The sequence below is a fragment of the Sminthopsis crassicaudata genome, chromosome 4 (assembly GCF_048593235.1).
Source record: "Sminthopsis crassicaudata isolate SCR6 chromosome 4, ASM4859323v1, whole genome shotgun sequence".
Taxonomy (NCBI): Eukaryota; Metazoa; Chordata; class Mammalia; order Dasyuromorphia; family Dasyuridae; genus Sminthopsis; species Sminthopsis crassicaudata.
In genome coordinates this window covers 404234316-404241384 of record NC_133620.1, presented here as the reverse complement: position 1 = coordinate 404241384, position 7069 = coordinate 404234316, and positions in this window count along the sequence as shown.

Here is a 7069-nt window from a genome sequence, read left to right as displayed (position 1 = left end):
GCTGGCTTCATAGCTCTGGATGTTACAGACTTCATGCTCTCTTCCCGCACTCATCACCAAGCCAGCTAGTGAATACTTATAGTTTCAACTAGTGCCATTTTGGTCACCCTTAATCATTTCATTCACACCATCATCCCTGTGGATATAGCACCTTCCAGTGGATACTGCCAGTCCTTACTCCAAAGACTATCATGAACTGCCCTACCATTTTTCAGCAGAGCCAATGAAGAAGAGAGTCACAATGTGCCACTGTAGAAAGAATCTTTGACATAGAATCAAATATGGGTTCAAATTTTCCTAATGTATTTAAAAGCTGTTGTGTACCTAGGCAAGCCTCAGTTGCCTCATTTGTAAAATGAGAAGTTTGGACTCACTGGCTTTTATTGTCCCTTGCAACACTATCTTCAATCCTAGAATTCTGAGGACTTTTCTTTCCACCCTCTAGACTCAACTGAGAAATACAATATGGTTTAGAGGAAGCCATAATCTTTTTTTGCAGGGAAAAAGTGTTACAATGGCAAGATTTGAAGTTAGCATTTCAACAAACATTTCTTTAACTCAGTTCTGCCCAAAGCAGTGTGCTTATACAGACCTAGGACAACAGGATTGAGGTTTTAGGTTTTACTGTTTTAGGTTACTTTGCCTTTTTATATGTAGAAAATTGTTGAATAAATGAAACATATTTTCAATGTAACTGAATGATTATTTTGCCTCCATGAAGTGTTATGAAGTTTCTTGATATTTACAAAAATTACAATTTTCCTACTTCAAATCTTGTTTGTCAACCAGTCTGGATATGGGCTAAGAATAATTTTAAGAACTTCTTCAAACTATTTTTACCTTTTTAAAAATTCTACAATGAATAATGTATCTTGTTAATCCTACAAGACTTTTTTATTACAAAGTAGAATTAATACTTTTGAATAAAAGAAGGTAAAAATGATGATTCACAAAGAACAAATCCAACTCCACTAGAATCTCCTTGGCCATGATTAGGTTTAGCATGCATGCAAAAATAAATGGAAAAGCATGCAGTAAGGGTTTATTATGTGCCAAGCAATTGTGCTCAGCCCTAGGGATACAAGTGGAAGACAACCTCTGCTGTCAAAGAATTCTTGTTCTAATTGGGAGAGACAACTCACCTGGAATGTTCTGCAGTAAGTCAAATGGCAAAATCTGGAGGTTTGGAGAACAAAGAAGCAAGACATATAGTAAAACCATGGTCCTTAAGGCACCGTGGCAAGGCAAAGTCATCTTACTAGAAGCTTTGTTATTGGAATTCTTGTTTGATCAAGCAGCCTGGACAAGATTTCTTCCTTTTGGGAGTAGGAATAAGAAAAGGATTATCATTAAGGGAGGAGAGGAATCCAGGATGTGACATCTAACTAGGAGGGGGAAAGAAAGAAGCACTGGCAGGAAGACTGGGGAGAAGAGCTTTTCACAGCACCTGTTCCTGCTGGGTCCTCTGGCTAATAAGACTTACACAGTCATCAACAAATGTATTGTACCATTAAATTTTCATTTGCCCCAAATCTTTCCTCATCTTGAGGAATTGGTGTTGGTATTTTCTTCCAATCTCCTACTTCTTGTTCCCTAATACTTACACTTAAGCTGATATCTTGAACTGTGTCATTAAAAGCAGCCCTCATATATCAAGAGAAACCCCAGAGTAGTATAGTGAATAGGACATTGGACTTGTATTTCTGCATTCAAATACCACCTGGTAACCTTGGTCAGGTCATTTTACTACTCTCCCTCAGTTTTTTCATCTGTAAAATGAGAGAGCTTCATTGAAGTAAGTTTTAAGGTCCCTTATAGCTCAATATATATGATTCTTTGATCTTTAGTGATCTTTACAATGGAACACTATTGGTTCATAATCTATAGAAAAGAGAAAACATCAGCATCACTCAATTCCTGGGGAAATGCTTCATAAAGAGGGTGGGAAAAGGCAGTGATCTGCCTTTTAAAACTGGAGCAGCAGAACCCACAAAAAATGGGGAGAAATAAGTTTCCAGTCAAAAACAATGAAGAAGGTCAGTAGGAAAGATGTGTCACACCTGGGTAAGAGTGCATAAAACATAGCACAGACTGAGCCAGCCTAAACCAGATCCCAGCAAACCACTAGGTCTTGAAAGCCGTTGAATCAGCAGGGGCAGTGATTGCTTCTGGAGCTCTCCACCCACAGAGAGCAAAGGGATTGAACAATTGGTCAGTAGTACAGGGGTTTCTTTGCTAGCACTGAGGCAGGACTCTGTTGCTTTGCCCATAATTAGATCTGTGTCAAAGTTCTGGGTGGCAGTCCCAGGGTGAAGAGGAACACTAGTACACTATAGCTTGCTACTGCAGTGGAGCAGTAGCCTCATCAAAACTCCAGGACCAAAAAGAGTGCTTGTGGTCACTCTCAGACCAGAGTACAGGCCAGGAAAGTAGTAAATACACCTCTCCTTAAATCATACCACCTAGAAGAAATGATAGCATATAGGTCTCTAGAAGTATCTCTGAAAACAGTTGCACAAAACCCCTGAAGTTTGGGACAATGTGTCTTCTTCTGTGGAAACTTTTTTTAACAAAAAGTTAAAAGCCAAGAAAAAGAATGAAAAATGAGCAAACAACACACACACACACACACACACACACACACACACACACACACACACAACCAATTCTGACCATAGAAGGTAACTATGGTGACAAAAAAAAAAAGATCAAAATGCACACTCAAAAGAAGATAACAAAGTCAAAGATCCAATATTCAAAGCTTCCAAAAAAAATATGGATTGGCCTCAGATCATAAAAGAGCTTAAAAAGGATTTTGAAAATCAAGTAAAAGAAGCAGAGGAAAAATTGGGAAGAGAAATGAGAGTGATGCAAGAAAATCATGAACAAAAAAAAAGTATCCTCAGCTTGGTAAAAGATTCAAAAATACTGAAGAAAATAACACCTTAAAAATAAAATAGTAAAAGAGGAGCAAAAAAACAATGAGGAGAAGAATGCCCTGAAAAGCAGAATTGGTCAGATGGGAAAAGGGGCACAAAAATTTATTGGAAAAAGAAACTCTTTGAAAAGTAGAATTGACCAAATGGAAAAGGAGGTAAAAAGCTCATTGAAGAAAATGATTCCTTAAAAATTAGAATTTAGCAAATGGAAGCTGATGACTTTATGAGAAATCAAGATACCATAAAACAAAATCAATGGCCTAAAAAAACACAATGTGAAATATCTAATTGGAAATGCAACTGATTTGGAAAATAAATCCAGGAGAGATCATTTTAAAGTTATTGAAAGACATGAAAAAAAAAGAGGCTAGACATCATCTTCCAAGAAATTATCAAGGAAAACAACCGTAATATTCTAGAACTAGAGGGTAAAAAGGAATTGAGAGAAATCACAGATCACCTAATAAAAGAAATCCCAAAATGAAAACTCCCAGGAATATTGTAGCCAAATTCTATAGCTTCCAGATCTAGGAGAAAATATTGCAAGTAACCAGAAAGAAATGATTCAAGTATGATGAAACCACAGTAAAGATAACACCATATTTTATCAGCTTCTACATTAAAGGATCAAAAGGCTTAGAATATGATATTCCAGAGGGCAAAGGAGTATAATCTTTCAGGGGGAAAATGGTCATTAAATGATATAAAGAACTTTCAAGTGTTCTTAATGATAAGACCAGGGTTGAATCAAAAATTTGACTGTCTGATACAAAATTCAAGAAAAGCATAAAAAGGCAAATAGGAAAGGGAAATCATAAGGGCTTTATACTTACATTCCTGTGTGGGAAGATGATACTTGTAACTCATAAGAACTTTCTCATTATTAGGGCAGATAGAAAATATAAATACATATATATATGTATATATGTATATATTTTTTTAAAAAGAAGACACAGGTGTTAATTGAATAAGAAAGGAAGATGTCTAAGAAAAATAAAATTAAGAAGAGAGAAAGATGAATGAACTAAGAGAAAGAGAGGTGGGAAAAAGGTTTTACAGAAGAGAAGCTGGGGGATTTGAAAGGCGAGTAAACCTTACTCTCATCAGAATTAGATCAAAATAGAAATAACTTATATACTCAATTGGGTACAGAACTCAGTCTTCTGTTACAGAAGAGTAGGAAGAGAAAGGAATAAGGGAAGCAGGGAGAAAAAGGGGCAAATTGGATGAGGTGGTAGTCAGAAGAAAAACACTTTTGAGGAGAGATAGAATGAACAGAGAGAATAAATGTGGGGAGTAGGGATGGAGAAAAATACAGTTAGCAATAGTAACTGCAAAATTTTTGAAACAATTTTCTCTGATAAAGATCTCATTTCTCCAATGAAAACTGAGTCAAATTTATGAAAATAAGAGCCATTCCCCAAATGATAAATAACCAAAAGATATGAACAGTTTTCAGATAAAATGATCAAAGCTAACTATAGCCTTATGAAAAAATACTTCAACTCACTACTGATTTGAGAAATGAAAATTAAAACAATTCTGAGTTATTACCTCACACCTATTATATTGGTTGATGGAACAGAAAGGAAAAGGATAAATGTTGGAGGGAATGTAGGAGAAAATTAAACATTAATGCACTGTTGGTGAAGTTGTGAACTGATTTTAGGCATTCTTTAGAACAATTTGGATCTCTTCTCAAAGAGCTATAAAACCAAGCATACCTTTTACTACTAGTTCTGTACCCCAAAAGAGATATGTTTTAATAAAAAACAAAAAGGAAAAGAACCTATATGTACAAAAATATTTACAACTATTTTAAAGGCAGTGCCCATTATTTGGGGAATGGCTAAACAAATTGTGCTATATTCTTGTGATGTAATACTTTTATGCTATAAGAAATGGTGAGCAGGATGCTCTCAGAAAAACCTGGAAACATTTACCAGAACTGATACAAATTCAAAGTATACAAAGAAAGCTGTAATGATTAGCTGTGAATCATTTAGCTATTCCCAGCAATACAGTGATCCAAGACAACTCTGAAGGACTAACAATGAAAAAAGTTATCTGTCCCCAGAAAAAGAATTGAATATAAATTGAAATACACTTTTTAAACGTTCTTTGTTTTACTTGAAATTTTTATGGTCTATGTTTTCTTTAACAACACGACCAATATGGAAATATGTTTTACACAACTACACATGTATAACCTGTATCAAATTGCTTGCCTCTCAATGAGGGGGGTGGGGAAGGGAGGAAGGGAGTAATTTGCAACTCAAATTTTTAAGAATTAACATTAAAATTTGTTTTTACATGTAATTGAGGGAGAATAAAATACTAAATAAATTTTTAAAAATAAAAAACAGTTAAAAATAGAAACAGAAAAGGGCTTCATTAAGGAGTGAATTAATTTGGTCTTTGGCTTATTCAGTTGTGCATTTCAACTGAAAAAACATTTTTAAATGTCTGTCATGTTCAAGGCACTGTGCCGTCTACTGAGGATTGCAAAATTGATAAATGATATAGTCCTTGCTGTTATAGAAGCTTGGACCCAATAGAACATATAGACCAGGTAAACAAGTGTAAGTAGAATGGATAAAGGCAAAGAAGGTGTAAACAACTTGCTATATGAAATGGGAAAGAAAGATATTGGGGCTTCAGTTTCCTTATCTGTAAAGGAGTAAAGTTGGACTAGATGATCTCTAAGGTCTTGCAGCTCTTAAGTTTTGATCCAGATAGATTAGAAAAGGCAGTAAAGGAAGAGAAAAATTCTAGCAAACAGAGATGAGAAGGGACTAGTATTCCAAGCATCAAGGAGATTTTGTATGAATAACACCTAGTGGCAGGAAACCATAAAATAAGATAAAAGAATAGATCATGCTCCAGTTTGGCTAGACAAGATTTTATGAAGAGAAGTAAAATGAAAGGTTGGAAAGGCAGGTTGAAGCTAAATTGTGAAGGGCAAATGATGGACCAAAGAGTTCATATTGTTTACTCTTTTATGTACATATACAAATATAATTTTATTTTTATAAGTTTATTTTGTAATTTAATTTTAAATTCATTTATTTTTAGCATTATTATTGTATCCTCTTGATAGTGGGAAGCCACTAAAGTTTTTTAATAGGGCAACATGGTAAGAGTTGTGAATCAGAAAGATAATTTTAGTAATTGTGTAGTGGATGTTAGAGATAAGAGATTGGAATTAAAGGAGACCAGACTGTTACAAAAATCATAAAAATGTACATTTCAGTTTCAGCAAAATGAGTGGGGAGGAGTGAACAGATGCAAAATGTTATGGACATAGACATGATAGTACTTAACAAATGACCTCATGTAGGGAGTGAGGGAGACAAAATCTGGGGGTGAGATTCTAGGGATGAAGACTATAATACATACTGTTAGATGTATTGTGTTACTTTTGCTTTCTATCATAAGAGAGTTATTTTGTTTGGGAGTTGGTGAAGAGGAATGGACTAGCTGGAAACAATTTTGATGCAAAACAAAATTCATTAATAAAACTTTTTAAAAATAAAATTATTGCACATTTTCCAACCCTGGGTAATTCAGAGAATGGTGATGCCATTAAAAGAAACGGAGAATTTAGGGATATTGTTGTTGCTGCTGTTGTTTGTCATTTGTTTTCAGAGGACCAATAACATCATGACTTGCTTGTGAATTGTATTGAAGTGAGGCAGAGTTGTACAAGTTTTCCAGGTTTGGAGGAAGATGATGAATGTAAGACAAAAGGTATAGCAACTAATTACATAACCCAGTATGTATTTATTGAGCTCTTTTTTTTTTAGTGGTCTAACTGCTATTGGTCTTACAAGACAAATATGAGTCATGTCTATCCATGCCCTGGAGGAGCCTCTATTTTCACTGGTGAGAAAACCCTCATATCAGTTAGAGGAAATTTTGCCTGTTGTCATATATTCTTAAAAGGTCATACGTAGTGTTTTTGATACCTGCATCATTACATTTTAATTTAGAAGGGAAAAATATCATCATTGGAAATTTTAAAAAATAATCCCTATTCACCCTACTTAGAATACTATAGAAGAACACAATTAAACCTATAGTATATAAATTCGATCACTAGATTGTTAGAAAGATAATTTTAGTAACCG